Here is a 19,635-nt window from a genome sequence, read left to right as displayed (position 1 = left end):
TAGCTTGTCCCACACTGCTACACTGCAACACATGTCAACACCAGGACGAGTAGACTGTTCCACACTGCTACACTGCAACACATGTCAACACCAGGACGAGTAGACTGTTCCACACTGCTACACTGCAACACATGTCAACACCAGAACGAGTAGACTGTTCCACACTGCTACACTGCAACACATGTCAACACCACGACGAGTAGACTGTTCCACACTGCTACACTGCAACACATGTCAACACCAGGACGAGTAGACTGTTCCACACTGCTACACTGCAACACATGTCAACACCAGGACGAGTAGACTGTCCCACACTGCTACACTGCAACACATGTCAACACCAGGACGAGTAGACTGTCCCACACTGCTACACTGCAACACATGTCAACACCAGGACGAGTAGCTTGTCCCACACTGCTACACTGCAACACATGTCAACACCAGGACGAGTAGACTGTTCCACACTGCTACACTGCAACACATGTCAACACCAGGACGAGTAGACTGTTCCACACTGCTACACTGCAACACATGTCAACACCAGAACGAGTAGACTGTCCCACACTGCTACACTTAACTATTTTTGGATCTTTCATTTTATCACTGGTGTTTTACCACTGCTGTACATTGGTTATCACAAGGATATACACTATATTTATTCAAGATACGCTTTTCTTTCCACTGCACTATACTGGGATCGTTGTTTCATCACACACGTAATTTTCCCTTTACCCTACACTAGTATTTTAAATTTTATATCTCTGTTTAACTAGAAGTTTTTTGTTATGTAGACGAGCTGTTGTGTTTGGCAACTGGTTTTAATTCTTTTAGCACTGATAATTAAGTTTGATGCTCCAAAATGTTTGAATAATAAATGAAGATGGTTACCACTGCTTTGATGCTTATCCTTACAGACAGACAGACACACAGAAGAGGTATGATAAAGCTTATGAAGCAAGAAGAGTGATCTAATGGCGACCAGTGAAGAGGCGGGGGCAGGAACTGTGAATCGACCCTGGCAACCACAACTAGGCGAGTACAGAGACACACACACACACACACACACACACACACATCAATGAAAGCGTTCATATCGCCCTGTTATGCCCTTACTAAGTATCTTTATATCTGATGTAATAGATCAAAGAGGTATATTAATGCTGGCAGTGAAGTGGTACCTGAGCAGCTGATGGTGAGAGTCGACGACATTATAGTGTAGTTGTATCTCCTCATAACTCATGATAACATACAACCTCCTGTCTTGACATCACTAGCTACCTCAGTAATGAGTATCCGTGACAACATGAAGGTCATTAAAATACATGTTCAATACTTGCGGTATCTTTATTGCTGAAACGTTTCACCTGTTCAGCAGAACTTTTCGATCGAATACAGAGGCGACTTTCATACTGAATTAGACGGAAGAATTCCACGAAGGCGAAACGTTTGGTTACCTAAGTTAAACAAGTGCTATACATGTCTTGTTCCTCAGCGTGTCCGTTTGGTACACGAACGCGGATGGAATAACGAATAAATGTGAGGAGTGGCACGAAAGAATCAAGGAGTTGTCCCCAGATATCGTAGTGGTTACAGAAACGAAACTCACTGGGATAATAACAGATGCAGTCTTCCCACCCGGATATCAGACTCTAAGGAAGGATAGAAGGAGCAGGGGGAGAGGGGGGGTTGCACTACTAATAAACCGGTGGGGTTATCAAGAAATGGAAGGTATGGACGAGATTGGAGAAAGGGATTACATAGTAGGTACAGTTCAGTCAGAGGAACACAAGGTAGTCATTGCAGTTATGTAAAACCCACCACAGAACTGCAGGAGGCCAAGAGAGGAATATGTTGAATGCAACAGAGCAATGATGGACACTCTAGCTGAGGTGGCAAAAAGGGCCCACTCAAGTAGAGCGAAGTTACTGGTCATGGGCGACTTAAATCACAGGGAGATTGATTGGGAAAACCTGGAGCCACATGGGGGTCCCGAAACATGAAGAGCAAAGATGATGGATGTGGTGCTGGCAAATCTCATGCACCAACATGTTACGGATACTACCAGAGAGAGAGGGGAGGATGAACCAGCAAGACTGGACCTCGTGTTCACCCTGAGTAGCTCAGACATTGAGCACATCACATATGAAAGGCACCTTGGAGATAGTGACCACGTAGTTATGAGCTTTGAATACATCATGGAGCTAAAAGTGGAGAAGGTAACAGGAGTAGAAAGGGAAAAGCTAAACTATAAAAGGGGTGACTACACAGGAATGAGGATCTTCCTGCAGGAGGTTCATTGGGAACAGGAGTTGGTAGAAAAATCAGTAAACGAAATGATGGACTTTGTAATAACAAAATGCAAGGAGGCAGAGGAAAAGTTTGTTCCCAAGGGTAACAGAAATAATGGGAAGGACAGAAAGAGCCCTTGGTTTACCCGAAGGTGCAGGGAGGCAAAAACTAAGTGCTCTAGAGAATGGAAAAACTACAGAAGGCAAAGGACTCAGGAGAATAAAGAGATTAGTCGACGAGCCAGAAACGAGTATGCACAGATAAGGAGGGAGGCGCAGCGGCAGTATGAAAATGACATAGCATCGAAAGTCAAGTCTGACCCGAAACAACTCTACAGCCACATCAGGAGGGAGACAACAGTCAAGGACCAGGTAATCAGGCTGAGGAAAGAAGGTGGGGAGCTCACAAGAAATGACCAGGAGGTATGCGAGGAGCTCAACATGAGATTTCAGGAAGTATTTACAGTGGAGGCTGAAGGGACAACGGGAAGACAAAACAGTGGCATACAGCAACAAGGGATATACCAACAAGTGTTGGATGAATTACACACAACTGAGGAGGTGGAGAAGCTCCTAAGTGACCTTGATACCTCAAAGGCGGTGGGACCAGACATCTCTCCGTGGGTCCTTCGAGAGGGAGCAGGGGCACTATGTGTGCCACTAACCAAAATCTTCAACACTTCCCTTGAAACTGGGCAACTACCTGAAGTATGGAAGAAGGCAAATGTAGTCCCCATCTTTAAGAAGGGAGACAGAAATGAAGCACTAAATTATAGACCAGTGTCACTGACATGTATAGTATGCAAAGCCTTGGAAAAGATTATCAGGAGGAGAGTGGTGGAGCACCTGGAGTGGAACAAGATTATAAACGACAGCCAGCACGGATTCATGGAAGGCAAATCCTGTGTCACAAACGTACTAAAGTTTTATGACAAGGTAACTGAAGTAAGAAATGAGAGGGAGGGGTGGGTTGATTGCATTTTCTTGGACTGCAAGAAGGCCTTCTACACAGTTCCTCACAAGAGATTAGTACAGAAGCTAGAGGAACAGGCACATATAACAGGAAGGGCACTGCAATGAATCAGAGAATACCTAACTTGGAGGCAACAGCGAGGCATGGTCCGTGATGAGGTATCACAGTGAGCGCCAGTGACGAACGGGGTCCCACAGGGGTCGGTCCTGGTACCAGTGCTATTCTTGGTATATGTGAACGACATGACGGAAGGGATAGACTCAGAAGTGTCCCTGTTTGCAGATGACGTGAAGTTAATGAGGAGAATTAAATCAGACGCGGACCAGACAGGTCTACAAAGAGACCTGGACAGGCTGGATGTGTGGTCCAGAAACTGGCTCCTAGAATTTAACCCCGCTAAATGCAAAGTCATGAAGATCGGAGGAGGGCAAAGAAGACTGCAGACAGAGTATAGGCTAGGTGGCCAAAGGCTGCAAACCTCACTCAAGGAGAAAGACCCAGGAGTGAGTATAATACCGAGTACATCGCCAGAAGCACACATTAACCAGAAAACTACTGCGGCATATGGGCGCTTGGCAAACCTGAGAATAGCATTCCGGTACCTCAGTAAGGAATTGTTCAAGACTTTATACACTGTGTACGTCAGGCCCATACTGGAGTACGCAGCACCAGTTTGGAACCCACACCTGGTCAAACACGTCAAGAAATTAGAGAAAGTGCAAAGGTTTGCAACAAGGCTAGTTCCAGAGCTAAGGGAAAAGTCCTATGAAGAAAGGTTAAGGGAAATCGGTCTGACAACACTGGAGAACAGGAGGGCTAGGGGAGACATGATAACGACATACAAAATACTTCGTGGAATAGACAAGGTGGACAGAGACAGGATGTTCCAGAGATGGGACACAGAAACAAGGGGTCACAATTGGAAGCTGAAGACTCAGACGAGTCACAGGGATGTTTGTAATGTATTAACACTTGTGTGTTTAGTACACCTGAGTGTACTGTTTAATTACGTACCTGGAGTATACTTGGAGGTTCTTCTGGGAGTCAACGCCTCAGCGGCCCGGTCCACGACCAGTCCTTGCGGAGGATCAGGGCTTGATCAGCCAGATTGTTACTGCTGGCCACACGCAAACCGACGTACGAACCACAACCCGGCTGGTCAGGAACTGGCTTTAGGTACCTACTCAGCTCCTTGAAGACAGTCAGGGGTCTATCGGTAATCCCCCTTACTCATGGCGACCCTGATTTTCATTTTGGGGGGGAGGGGGATGTTGCGCCGCCCGTCGAGGGACTAGTCACTCTTAATATTTTTCAGGTGTATATTACCATGTATTTTTCTCTCCATCGTTGGAAGGAGTATAAGTCAAGGGACTTCAACCGTTCCCAGTAATTTACGTGCTTTATTGTATTTCCGCATGCAGCGAAAGTTCCCTGTATATTCTCCAGGTTTGTAATTTCACCAGCCATGAAAAGGACCGTTAGTGTACAGCAATATTCCAGCCTAGAGAGAAGCGATTTGAAGGGAATCATCATTGGCTTGGCGTCCATAGTTCTGAAGGTTCTCATTATCCATCCTCTCATTTTTCTAGCAGATGTGGTAGAAACATTGTTGTGATCATTGAAAGTGAGATCCTCTGACATCACTCCCCATTAGATTTTCCCTCTACTGTGTCTACCTGAAGTCTGCCTGGAGGGTATTCCGGGGATCAACGTCCCCGCGGCCCGGTCCACGACCAGGCCTCCCGGTGGATAAGAGCCTGATCAGCCATGCTGTTACTGCTGGCCGCACGTAGTCCAACGTAGGAACCACGGCCCGGCTGATCTGGCACCGACTTTAAGTATCTGTCTAGCTCCCTCTTAAAGGCAACCAGGGGCCTATTGGTAATTCCCTTATGCCTGGTGGGAGGGTGTTGAACAGTCTTGGGCCCCGGACACTTATGGTGTCCGGGGGCCAATGGTGCCCCGGGTATCAATGTCGCCCCTACTTTTCATTGGGGGTATTTTGCATCGCCTGACAAGTCTTTTACTTTCGTAGGGAGTGATTTCTGTATGCAGATTCGGGACCATTCCTTCTAGGATTTTTCAAGTGTAAATTATGATATATCTCTCTCGCCTGCTTTCCAACGAGTACAAGTCAAGTGCTTCCAAGCGTTCTCAGTAGCTGAGATGTTTGATAGAACTTGTATGTGCAGTAAAGGATCTATGTACACTCTCTAGATCTGCAATTTCACCTGCTTTAAACGGAGATGTTAATGTACAGCAGTATTCCAGCCTAGAGAGAGCAAGTGAATTGAAAAGCATCATCATTGGCTTGGCATCTCTTGTTTTGAACGTTCTCATTATCCATCCTATCATTTTCTTTGCAGTTGTGATCGTGGCACTGTTGTGATCCTTGAAAGTGAGATCCTCAGACATTATGTTGTTTGAATTTGTTTTATACTCCGACACAGTTACTTCCTCGAGTTTTCCATAGCGGAGTAATTGAAATTTGCCCTCTAGGAGATTTCACAGTGTCCTCAGTGGAGACACTGCCATGTAAATTCGTGTATCTCTCTGCCTGTGCATCTTCGTCACTTGCTCTCTCTGCCTGTGCATCCTCGTCACTTGCTCTCTCTGCCTGTGCATCTTCGTCACTTGCTCTCTCTGCCTGTGCATCCTCGTCACTTGCTCTCTCTGCCTGTGCATCCTCGTCACTTGCTCTCTCTGCCTGTGCATCCTCGTCACTTGCTCTCTCTGCCTGTGCATCCTCGTCAGAAATGAGGATTAGGAAAATGATGGGAGAATGCCGTTAAATTCGTAACTAAAAATTCGTTTTCTCGTATATTGAAAAATATTTTTTTTGAAATACTGATATTACTCTTCTGTGCAAGTAAAATTTCTGCATCATTGAAACTGGTGCAAGGAAAAAAATCAAATATGTATTAAAGTTTCATTTAATGCATTTATAAAAAGGTTTTAAACTAAGTCAAACCGCAGAGAACGAGACGTAAAGTCAAAGAATTTCAATTTTAGAGTCTCAGGCTGAGAGCAATCCAGAGACGACCCTTGGTGGTTTTCCCACCGGCTGAGTGGCCCAACCAACCACCCACCCACCCACCCACTGTGAAGGTGGGCCACTGCTTCTCCCACCTAAGCCACTCACTCTCCCGCCCACCCTGACTACAAGATGTGTCAAAAATTTTGGACTACTGTGGAGAAAATTTTCTGCAGCCCCCAGAGAGGAGGAAGCCCCCTGGGGACAGTGACGCCCCCTTGGGGCAGTGATGTGCTGGTAGGTTTAAATTGTAAGCCCTGTTAATTTCTTTACAAGAGAATTAACAGGGTTTGCAGGTTAATTTAAACCCACACATCATAGTGCCACCAACGCCTGTGTTTTATAATATAACACTGCTGTAATCAACATGAAATGGCTTACAGTTAGTCTAGTTATTCGTGAAAACAGAAAAAAATACCATGACTGTGTTTATGCATACTAGGAGCACCGTCACCCAGAACCAAGGTAGAATGCAGCTGGACGTATCATTGACTCACATTCTCAGCAAGTACTGCCTCATTTATCATCATTAATCACACATCACCTTATTAAATCACCTCATTTATCATACATGCTTAATGTGTTATTATTTTCATCAGGACTGTTGTCCGGATTCGAGTCGTACTCAAATGCTCCGTCTTTACCTCCAGGAGGAGTGTTGGTTTTACGCGTACACTAGTGGGTAAAAGTTCCATCTCTAGCGTGCGATGGATGGCGCTCACAGTCTGGTGCTGACTCAGTATGGTGTGGGAGGAGCGCTGCAAGACTTGTGTTAATGTGGGCACCAACCCCTACTATATATCACCGGGCTCGAATGGAGCCGAGCTGGTGCGTCCTTCCTATCCTCTTGAATCTTCCACGATATATGTTCATCCTCGTCACTTGCTCTCTCTGCCTGTGCATCCTCGTCACTTGCTCTCTCTGCCTGTGCATCCTCGTCACTTGCTCTCTCTGCCTGTGCATCCTCGTCACTTGCTCTCTCTGCCTGTGCATCCTCGTCACTTGCTCTCTCTGCCTGTGCATCCTCGTCACTTGCTCTCTCTGCCTGTGCATCCTCGTCACTTGCTCTCTCTGCCTGTGCATCCTCGTCACTTGCTCTCTCTGCCTGTGCATCCTCGTCACTTGCTCTCTCTGCCTGTGCATCCTCGTCACTTGCTCTCTCTGCCTGTGCATCCTCGTCACTTGCTCTCTCTGCCTGTGCATCCTCGTCACTTGCTCTCTCTGCCTGTGCATCCTCGTCACTTGCTCTCTCTGGTTGTGCATCCTCGTCATTTGCTTTCTCTTCCTGTGCATCCTCGTCACTTGCTCTCTCCGCTTGCGCATCCTCGTCACTTGCTCTCTCTGCTTGTGCATCCTCGTCGCTAGCTCTCTCTGCCAGTGCATCCTCGTCACTAGCTCTCTCTGCCTGTGCATCCTCGTCGCTAGCTCTCTCTGCCTGTGCATCCTCGTCACTTGCTCTCTCTGCCTGTGAATCCTCGTCACTTGCTCTCTCTGCCTGTGCATCCTCGTCACTTGCTCTCTCTGCCTGTGCATCCTCGTCACTTTCTCTCTGTCTATGCATCCTCGTCATTTGCTTTCTCTTCCTGTGCATCCTCGTCACTTGCTCTCTCTGCCTGTGCATCCTCGTCACTTGCTCTCTCTTCCTTTGCATCCTCGTCACTTGCTCCTCTCTCTTCCTTTGCATCCTCGTCACTTGCTCTCTCTGCCTTTGCATCCTCGCCACTTGCTCTCTCTTCCTGTGCATCCTCGTCGCTTGCTCTCTCTGCCTGTGCATCCTCGTCACTTGCTCTCTCTGTGCATCCTCGTCATTTGCTTTCTCTTCCTGTGCATCCTCGTCACTTGCTCTCTCTGCCTGTGCATCCTCGTCACTTGCTCTCTCTGCCTGTGCATCCTCGTCACTAGCTCTCTCTGCCTGTGCATCCGCGTCACTTGCTCTCTCTTCCTGTGCAATCTTGTCACTTGCTCTCTCTGCCTGTGCATCCTCTTCACTTGCTCTCTCTGCCTGTGTATCCTCTTCACTTGCTCTCTCTGCCTGTGTAATCTCGTCACTTGCTCTCTCTGCCTATACATCCTCGTCACTTGCTCTCTCTGTCTGTGCATCCTCGTCACTTGCTCTCTCTGTCTGTGCATCCTCGTCACTTGCTCTCTCTGCCTGTGCATCCTCGTCACTTGCTCTCTCTGCCTGTGCATCCTCGTCACTAGCTCTCTCTGCCTGTGCATCCGCGTCACTTGCTCTCTCTTCCTGTGCAATCTTGTCACCTGCTCTCTCTGCCTGTGCATCCTCGTCACTTGCTCTCTCTGCCTGTGCATCCTCGTCACTTGCTCTCTCTGTCTGTGCATCCTCGTCACTTGCTCTCTCTGCCTGTGCATCCTCGTCACTTGCTCTCTCTGCCTGTGCATCCTCGTCACTTGCTCTCTCTGCCTGTGCATCCTCGTCACTTGCTCTCTCTGCCTGTGCATCCTCGTCACTTGCTCCCTCTGCCTGTGCATCCTCGTCACTTGTTCTCTCTGCCTGTGCATCCTCGTCACTTGCTCTCTCTGCCTGTGCATCTCTCACTTGCTCTCTGCCTGTCACTTCACTTGCTCTCTGCCTGTGCATCCTCGTCACTTGCTCTCTGCCTGTGCATCCTCGTCACTTGCTCTCTCTGCCTGTGCATCCTCGTCACTTCCTCTCTCTGCCTGTGCATCCTCGTCACTTGCTCTCTCTTCCTGTGCAATCTCGTCACTTGCTCTCTCTTCCTGTGCAATCTCGTCACTTGCTTTCTGCCTGTGCATCCTCGTCACTTGCTCTCTCAGCCTGTGCATCCACGTCACTTGCTCTCTCTTCCTCTGCAATCTCGTCACTTGCTCTCTCTGCCTGTGTATCCTCGTCACTTGCTCTCTCTGCCTGTGCATCCTCATCACTTGCTCTCTCTGCCTGTGCATCCTCGTCACTTGCTCTCTCTGCCTGTGCATCCTCGTCACTTGCTCTCTCTTCCTGTGCAATCTCGTCACTTGCTCTCTCTGCCTGTGCATCCTCGTCACTTGCTCTCTCTGCCTGTGCATCCTTGTCACTTGCTCTCTCTGCCTGTGCATCCTCGTCACTTGCTCTCTCTGCCTGTGCATCCTCGTCACTTGCTCTCTCTGCCTGTGCATCCTCGTCACTTGCTCTCTCTGCCTGTGCATCCTGGTCACTAGCTCTCTCTGCCTGTGCATCCTCGTCACTTGCTCTCTCTGCTTGTGCATCCTCGTCACTTGCTCTCTCTGCCTGTGCATCCTCGTCACTTGCTCTCTCTGATTGTGCATCCTCGTCACTTGCTCTCTCTGCTTGTGCATCCTCGTCACTTGCTCTCTCTGCCTGTGCATCCTCGTCACTTGCTCTGTCTATGCATCCTCGTCATTTGCTTTCTCTTCCTGTGCATCCTCGTCACTTGCTCTCTCTGCCTGTGCATCCTCGTCACTTGCTCTCTCTGCCTGTGCATCCTCGTCACTTGCTCTCTCTGCCTGTGCATCCTCGTCACTTGCTCTCTCTTCCTGTGCATCCTCGTCACTTTCTCCTCTCTCTGCCTGTGCATCCTCGCCACTTGCTCTCTCTGCCTGTGCATCCTCGTCACTTGCTCTCTCTGCCTGTGCATCCTCGTCACTTGCTCTCTCTTCCTGTGCAATCTCGTCACTTGCTCTCTCTGCCTGTGCATCCTTGTCACTTGCTCTCTCTGCCTGTGCATCCTCGTCACTTGCTCTCTCTGCCTGTGCATCCTCGTCACTTGCTCTCTCTGCCTGTGCATCCTCGCCACTTGCTCTCTCTGCCTGTGCATCCTCGTCACTTGCTCTCTCTGACTGTTCATCCTCGTCACTTGCTCTCTCTGCCTGTGCATCCTCGTCACTTGCTCTCTCTGCCTGTGCATCCTCGTCACTTGCTCTCTCTGCCTGTGCATCCTCGTCACTTGCTCTCTCTGCCTGTGCATCCTCGTCACTTGCTCTCTCTGCCTGTGCATCCTCGTCACTTGCTCTCTCTGCCTGTGCATCCTCGTCACTTGCTCTCTCTGCCTGTGCATCCTCGTCACTTGCTCTCTCTGCCTGTGCATCCTCGTCACTTGCTCTCTCTGCCTGTGCATCCTCGTCACTTGCTCTCTGCCTGTGCATCCTCGTCACTTGCTCTCTCTGCCTGTGCATCCTCGTCACTTGTTCTCTCTGCCTGTGCATCCTCGTCACTTGCTCTCTGCCTGTGCATCCTCGTCACTTGCTCTCTCTGCCTGTGCATCCTCGTCACTTGCTCTCTCTTCCTGTGCAATCTCGTCACTTGCTCTCTCTGCCTATGCATGCTCGTCACTTGCTCTGCCTGTGCATCCTCGTCACTTGCTCTCTCTGCCTGTGCATCCTCGACACTTATTCTCTCTGCCTGTGCATCCTCGTCACTTGCTCTCTCTGCCTGTGCAATCTCGTCACTTGCTCTCTCTGCCTGTGCAATCTCGTCACTTGCTTTCTGCCTGTGCATCCTCGTCACTTGCTCTCTCTGCCTGTGCAATCTCGTCACTTGCTCTCTCTGCCTGTGCAATCTCGTCACTTGCTTTCTGCCTGTGCATCCACGTCACTTGCTCTCTCTTCCTGTGCAATCTCGTCACTTGCTCTCTCTGCCTGTGCAATCTCGTCACTTGCTTTCTGCCTGTGCATCCTCGTCACTTGCTCTCTCTGCCTGTGCAATCTCGTCACTTGCTCTCTCTGCCTGTGCAATCTCGTCACTTGCTTTCTGCCTGTGCATCCACGTCACTTGCTCTCTCTGCCTGTGCAATCTCGTCACTTGCTCTCTCTGCCTGTGTATCCTCGTCACTTGCTCTCTCTGCCTGTGCATCCTCGCCACTTGCTCTCTCTGCCTGTGCATCCTCGTCACTTGCTCTCTCTGCCTGTGCATCCTCGTCACTTGCTCTCTCTTCCTGTGCAATCTCGCCACTTGCTCTCTCTGCCTATGCATGCTCGTCACTTGCTTTCTGCCTGTGCATCCTCGTCACTTGCTCTCTCTGCCTGTGCATCCACGTCACTTGCTCTCTCTTCCTGTGCAATCTCGTCACTTGCTCTCTCTGCCTGTGTATCCTTGTCACTTGCTCTCTCTGCCTGTGCATCCTCGTCACTTGCTCTCTCTGCCTGTGCATCCTCGTCACTTGCTCTCTCTTCCTGTGCATCCTCGTCACTTGCTCTCTCTGCCTGTGCATCCTTGTCACTTGCTCTCTCTGCCTGTGCATCCTCGTCACTTGCTCTCTCTGCCTGTGCATCCTCGTCACTTGCTCTCTCTGCCTGTGCATCCTCGTCACTTGCTCTCTCTGCCTGTGCATCCTCGTCACTTGCTCTCTCTGACTGTTCATCCTCGTCACTTGCTCTCTCTGCCTGTGCATCCTCGTCATTTGCTCTCTCTACCTGTGCATCCTCGTCACTTGCTCTCTCTGCCTGTGCATCCTCGTCACTTGCTCTCTCTGCCTGTGCATCCTCGTCACTTGCTCTCTCTGCCTGTGCATCCTCGTCACTTGCTCTCTCTGCCTGTGCATCCTCGTCACTTGCTCTCTCTGCCTGTGCATCCTCGTCACTTGCTCTCTCTGCCTGTGCATCCTCTTCACTTGCTCTCTCTGCCTGTGCATCATCGTCACTAGCTCTCTCTGCCTGTGCATCCTCGTCACTAGCTCTCTCTGCCTGTGCATCCTCGTCACTTGCTCTCTCTGCCTGTGCATCCTCGTCACTTGCTCTCTCTGCTTGTGCATCCTCGTCACTTGCTCTCTCTGCTTGTGCATCCTCGTCACTTGCTCTCTCTGCCTGTGCATCCTCGTCACTTGCTCTCTCTGCCTGTGCATCCTCGTCACTTGCTCTCTCTGCCTGTGCATCCTCGTCACTTGCTCTCTCTGCCTGTGCATCCTCGTCACTTGCTCTCTCTGCCTGTGCATCCTCGTCACTTGCTCTCTCTGCCTGTGCATCCTCGTCACTTGCTCCGCTTGTGCATCCTCGTCACTAGCTCTCTCTGCCTGTGCATCCTCGTCACTAGCTCTCTCTGCCTGTGCATCCTCGTCACTAGCTCTCTCTGCCTGTGCATCCTCGTCACTAGCTCTCTCTGCCTGTGCATCCTCGTCACTAGCTCTCTCTGCATGTGCATGCCTATTTTAAGCTATATGCTCTCTGAAAAAAAAACTTTGGAACCTGCTATAGTGTGTTTCATCATTTCAGACACTAGTCTACCTGAAGTTACCTTGAATTCAGTTAGCATTAACTACTATTAATTAAAATTTTTCGAAGGAAGTACACTGGAGAATTTATCCACAAAAAAAATTGAGAAAATATATGAAAAAAAAAACTGGGGCACAAAGACTGGTAAGACGAGTAACTCTCACAGTGTCTTAGATCTAAATCACTTTGTCTGGATGAGAGGGTCGTTACAAAGTATATAATTGTTGAAAATGGTATAAAATACAGACAAGCTGAAGATTAAGACACATGTGCAACAGTTGGGTGTCTTCATTGATGAAACTAAATACGATTCATTTCGCTTCATCAATATGAAATAAAGACGTTTACATCCTCTTTATTTCATTGCTACTGTTCCCTTTGTATTTGACTAGAAGTCTACTGTGTAGACGAAACGTTTCAGCAATAAAGACACCCAACTGTTGCACATGTCTGTATCAACAAAGTATATATTACCGTAAATGTATAGAAGAGACGCTTATGGCACGATATATAACTTTGTTATGGAACTATACCACACACCAGTGACTTTATCAGTACAAGTGTAGTGACGAAGTCAGTGGTAAGCAACACGCTTCCATAATAAAGTTAACGTTGTTTAAGTCTCTGTTTCATATGTATACACAAGGGCCACCAGTGCCGCAGGTAACCCGCAGTAAGGTCGCATGCATCCAGCACCAAGGTTGCATGCAGCCAGCACCAAGGTCGCATGCAGCCAGCACCAAGGTCGCATGCAGCCAGAACCAAGGTTGCATGCAGCCAGAACCAAGGACGCAAACAGCCAGCACCAAGGACGCATCCAGCCAGTACCAAGGTTGCATGCAGCCTGAATCAAGACCAGATGCAACTCTCACAGGCAAGGGCACTCAGACACTGTAAACACGGACCAACGCAAGTAAAAAAAAAACAGGAACAAAAACAATTACATATAACGAAGGTTTGGAAAGGTAAGAGAGGGCAGAGGGAGGCAGAGAGAAAGAGAGAGAGAGAGAGAGAGAGAAGAGAAAGAAGAGAAAGAAGAGAAGGAGAGGAAGGTAGAAGAGAGAGGAGGACCGAGTGCAAGAGAGCATCAACACTTCTGCTTCAGTAAACAGCCGTACTTTACCGATTTCACGTTGAAACATTCCCTTTCCAGAGTCAGTGAGGCGGTATCTAGGTGAGTCACACTCACGCTGAATAAAATGCATTCAACGGTGAATAAAATGCATTCAACGGTGAATAAAATACATTCAACGGTGAATAAAATACATCCACGGTGAATAAAATACATTCACGGTTGTTACGGCCCCCTGCCAAACTAGCGGTTAAATAGTTAACCTGCCTGCCGGCAGTACCACTGGGTACGTCATCAAACCCATTGTGGGGTCTGCTGAGCCGGCTTTAGAGCATTATGTACCTGAACACCTCACGGTACGCATTTAAGCAGTAGGTACCTGAACACCTAATGGTACACATCTACTGGCTTTAGAAGCAGTATGTACCTGAACACCTCACGGTACGCATCTAAGCAGTAGGTACCTGAACACCTAATGGTACACATCTACTGGCTTTAGAAGCAGTATGTACCTGAACACCTCACGGTACGCATCTAAGCAGTAGGTACCTGAACACCTAATCGTACACATCTACTGGCTTTAGAAGCATTATGTACCTGAACACCTCACGGTACGCATCTAAGCAGTAGGTACCTGAACACCTAATCGTACACATCTACTGGCTTTAGAAGCATTAAGTACCTGAACACCTCACGGTACGCATCTAAGCAGTAGGTACCTGAACACCTAATGGTACACATCTACTGGCTTTAGAAGCAGTATGTACCTGAACACCTCACGGTACGCATCTAAGCAGTAGGTACCTGAACACCTAATCGTACACATCTACTGGCTTTAGAAGCATTAAGTACCTGAACACCTCACGGTACGCATCTAAGCAGTAGGTACCTGAACACCTAATGGTACACATCTACTGGCTTTAGAAGCATTAAGTACCTGAACACCTCACGGTACGCATCTAAGCAGTAGGTACCTGAACACCTAATGGTACACATCTACTGACCTTAGAAGCAGTAGGTACCTGAACACCTAATGGTACACATCTACTGGCAGTTGAGTATTCTACTGATTTTAGAAGAAGCCCTCACCGCAGCTCACTGAGTCTGTTGGCCTCAGTTATTTGACGGCCGCATTCAGTGAGCTTGCAACATAGTGTGTGCTGCATCCGACCACCTTGCGGTGTGTCAACTGGTCTTGAAGGCGGTAGATAGTACTCACCAGACCATCTTACGGTGTACTTCTACCGGCCTTAGAGAGTATTTACAGGACTACCGGTGATGTCTGCGGACTCACCGTCTACACTGGTCAACTGTGGGCCGGGACTCCGATGCTGTTTAGTGGGACATTACATGAAGAAAAGGTTGGAGTGTTACACTGAACTGGGCTAGGACCGTAGTGTGACACTTAAGCAAGTATGATGGAGTGGAACACTTGAGATATGCTACAGGACCGTAGTGGAACACTGAGAAGAAAAGGGTGTCGTGTGACACTGAAGATGGCCTGGTTGTAGTGTACATTGAATAGTGTCATGTGACTGGCCTCGACAAAGACGCTATGCGGGTAGTGTGACGCAGAGACAAGGGTGTCAAGTGTGACACGGTTACGAAAGTGTGTATTACACGGAGAAAGGGTGTCAAGTGACACAGTTGAGAGGGAGCGTCACAACACACCACGGATAAGTGTCGTGAGAGACACGGAGCGTCATAAGGAGTTGATTGTAATTTATTATTGTAAATATGTTACGTATAATTTATTTTAGCATATATATATAATTATATATATATATATATATATATATATATATATATATATATAGTGACACAGTAGTGTCAAGAGAGTTGTACCCTGTGTAGGGTCACGAATTATTATTTATTATTTTAGTAAAATGCTAATTATAATTTATTATTGTAACATGTATATATTATCAGATGTTAGTTCAAATACCTCTAGACCAAAGATTGTGTGTTTTTTATATAATATTAAAGATTAATTGATTTTAATGTTGTATTTATGTATCCCGAACTCTTTATTACAAAATGAGTAAAACTTACCATCTTAAAAATCACTTTTTTTGTAATAACGGTGAATGAGTTTCACTCTGGACGAGTTACTCGTGCGGTTTACCTTGTACCGTTTACGGGAGGCCACGGCCCCCGAAGCCTGGTTCCAGATTACACCACTTTGTTGATGACCTTATCAACTGGGTTCTTGCTGCTGCCCGTATGTATCACAGCCCGGCCGTTAGGAACCGATATGAGGAACTTATCAAGTTACCTCTTGAAGGTAGCAAGAGAGAGCGTTGATAAGAAAAGGCCCCCTCTTGATACCTTAGTTCTCTTTTAGTGTATTCGTCACGCCCTTGTGGCCCGGTGGCCTGGCTTGGCGGTGGCCTGGCCTGATGGTGGCCCGGCGGTGACCTGGCGGTGGCCTGGCGGTGACCTGGCAGTGGCCTGGTGGCTAATGCTCCCGCTTCACACATGGAGGGCCCGGGTTCGATTCCCGGCGGGTGGAAACATTTCAACGCGTTTACTTACACCTGTGGTCCTGTTCACCTAGCAGCAAATAGGTACCTGGGTGTTAGTCGACTGGTGTGGGTCGCATCCTGGAGGACAAGATTAAGGACCCCAATGGAAATAAGTTAGACAGTCCTCGATGACGCACTGACTTTCTTGGGTTATCCTGGGTGGCTAACCCTCCGGGGTTAAAAATCCGAAGAAAATCTTATCTCTCGTATCTCTTTTATTGAAAGTATTTTACAGTCTGACAAGTGTCTTGCTTTTATATAAAATGATTCTTGTGTGCAGGTTTGGGACCAGTCATTCTAGGATTTTTACATACGTAAATTATTATCTACCTTTCTCGCCTACGTTCCGAGGAGTACAGTCAAGGACCTTGAGCATTCCCAGTTGTTCAGATGTTTAACTTAATGTAAACGAGCAGTGAGAGTTTTGTGGACGCCTGCCTTACAGGGAGCTGTTAGTGTACAGCAATGTTCTAGACTGGAGAAAACAAGTGACTTGAAAAGTAACATTAGTGGCTCAGCACCTCTTTATTTTGAAGGTTCTAGTTATCCAACCTAACATTTTCCTTGTGGTGGCAATGATAGTAATGTCATCCTTAATGTGAAATCTTCTGATTTCATCGTTCCGAAGTCTCACTCATTAAACTTTCGCTCTATTGAATGATTTGTTTGTCCTGTTTCAGTTTTTATCTCCTTCATTCTTCCATAGCAGAACACCTGAAATTTGTCCTCACTGAACATCATATTGTTGTCTGAGGCTCACTGGAAGATTTGATTTACATCCTCTTAGAGTTTCGCTGTCTTCAGCGGACACCAACCTCAGAGATTCTGGTGTCATCAGCAAAGAATGTTACAGCTCTATGACTCAATTCTTACCTACGTCTGAAATGAAAATGAGAAACAGAAGTAGGGCGAGTACTGTGCCTTCGGGAACAGTTTTTCAGTGGCAGCCTCTGCCTTCATTCTGTGTACTGCTACTCTGAGTTCTGTTTAAGAACTGAGATATCACTGTGCCCACATTTCCAGTTATTAATTTTTGCACACATTTTCTGCACTATCACACTATGATCACTTGTTGTACACTACAGCATTCACCTGTTTTCCAGTGCATCCAAGACCATGTCGTAATGGTCTAACAGTTGTGAACGGCAGGAGCATCTTGTCATAAACCCATGCTGCCCTGGATTGTACAAATTCCTGGAGAGTATACCTGGAGAGGATTTCAGGGGTCAACGCCCCCGTGGCCCGGTCTGAGACATGGCCTCGTGGTGGATCAGTGTCTGATCAACCAGGCTGTTACTGCTGGCCTTACGCAAACAGACGTACGAACCACAGTCCGGCTGGTCAGGTACTGACTTTAGGTGCCTGTCCAGTGCCTTGAAGACAGCCAGAGGTCTATTGGTAATCCCTTTATGTATGCTGGGAGGCAGTTCAACAGTCTTGGGCAGCAAACACTTATTGTGTTGTCTCTCAGTGTACACGTGGCGCCCCTGCTTTTCACTGCGGTAATGTTGCATCTCCTGCCGAGTCTTTTATTTTCATGGAGAGTGATTTCCGTGTGCAATTTGGTACGAATTCATCTAGGATTTTCCAAGTGTATATTATCATGTATATTTCTCGCTTTCATTCCTATGAATACAAATCAAGGGACTTCAACCGTTCAAAGTCATTTGCTTTATCGTACTTATGTGTGCAGTGGAAGTTATCTGTACAGTCGTCAGGTCTGCAATTTCGCCTTTCTTGAAAGGACCGTTAGTGTACAGCAATATTCCAGCCTAGAGAGAAGAAACGATATGAAGAGAATTATCATGGGCTTAGCATCCCTAGTCTTGAAGGTTCTCATTATCCATCCTATCATATTTCTAGTAGATGTGTTGGATACATTGTAGCGATCTTTGAAAGTGAGATCCTCTGACATTATCACTCCCAGGTCCTTCACATTGGTTTCTCGTTCTATTGTGTGATTGGAATTTGTTTTATACTCCGATACAGTTTTAATTTCCTCGAGTTTTGCATATCGGAGTAGCTGAAATTTTTCTTTGAACTTCATGTTGCTTTCTGCAGCCCATTTAAAGATTTGGTTATGTCCGCCTGGAGTCTTGCAGTGTCTTTTATGGATGACACCGTCATGCAAATTCGGGGGGTGTGGCTTACATCTATGTCATATGAGGATATGGAACAAAATGGGGACGAGGACTGTGCCTTGTGGAACAGAGCTTTTTCACTGTAACTGCCTCAGACTTTACTCTGTTTAATATTACTCTTTGTGTTCTACTTGTTAGGAAGTTATACATCCATCTAATAACATTTCCTGTTATTCCTTTATCACGCATTTTTCTGCGCTATTATATCGTGGTCGCACTTGTCGAAGGCTTTCGCAAAATCTGTATATACTACGTCTATATTTTGTTTGTCCTCCAGTGCATCAAAGACATTGTCATAGTGGTCCAGTAGCTGGAACAGGCAGGAGCGGTGTGTTCTAAACCCACGTTGCCCTGGGTTGTGTAACTGATGGGTATCTACGTGGGTGACGATTTCGCTTGACGATTTTTGTGATATGGAACGTTAGTGCTATATCTGCCTGTAATTCTTTGCAATTGCTTTACTGCCACCTTTGTGAAGTGGGGCTATGTCTATTGTTTTTAGTGTGTGTGGGATGACCCCTGTGTCCATGTGCTGAAGACACGTGACAGGGGCTTCTTGCAGTTCTTGGAGTTCCACGAGTTCTGGCCTGGGGCAGAGTGCATGAGCATGTCATTATTTGCCTTTTCAAAGTCTTGTGGTGTTAGGATAACATCAAAGATTTTTTAAATGACCCAATTCTGTGTCTCGGCCATATGTTCATGTAGACTGTCAACTCTTAGTCTGATTAACGGCTCACTAAACGCTGAATCATACTGGGACTTTAGTATATAACTCATTCCTTTGCTATCATCTGTGTGTGTGTCCCATCGCGTTTAAGCAGGGATCCAATATTTGATGTTTTTTGCATTACATTTGGTATAAGAAAAGAAATATTTGGGGTTTCTTTCAGTTTCATTTATGGCTTTAAGTTCTTCATGAGTTTCCTGTCTCCTGCATGATTCCTTAAGCTTAAGCTCGATATTTACTATTTCTCTTACCACTGCCTTCCTTCGTAGTTCAGATATACTGGCCCCCTTCGGTAGCTCTGTTATTCTTCGCATTTGCCTGTATAGGGAGCATCTTTCTAGTTTACATCCTCTCTTATTTTTTCTTAAAGGATCGTGCCTTGAGCATACCTAAAGTGCCACTGAGTTAATTCTTTCTAGGCAAAGGTTCGGATCCATGTTGTTTAGGATATCTCGGCTAGTTTCATTTAGGACATAGTTGACTTGATTCCACCGTATGTTTCTGTCACTGAAGATGAATTTTGTGAAGACACTCTCATAACTGGCCACCTTTTGCTGGTCAGGAGCACTGCGTATATATATGTCTGTATCTCTGTTATGTGTTTGATACTACTATATTTCGTATCAGATCATCACTGTTACTTAAGACGAGATCCAGTGTATTTTCCAGTCTTGTTGGCTCTATTATTTGCT

The sequence above is a fragment of the Cherax quadricarinatus genome, chromosome 65 (assembly GCF_038502225.1).
Source record: "Cherax quadricarinatus isolate ZL_2023a chromosome 65, ASM3850222v1, whole genome shotgun sequence".
Taxonomy (NCBI): domain Eukaryota; kingdom Metazoa; phylum Arthropoda; class Malacostraca; order Decapoda; family Parastacidae; genus Cherax; species Cherax quadricarinatus.
The sequence above is the reverse complement of the archived record's forward strand: the minus strand, read 5'-3'. Positions refer to the sequence as shown.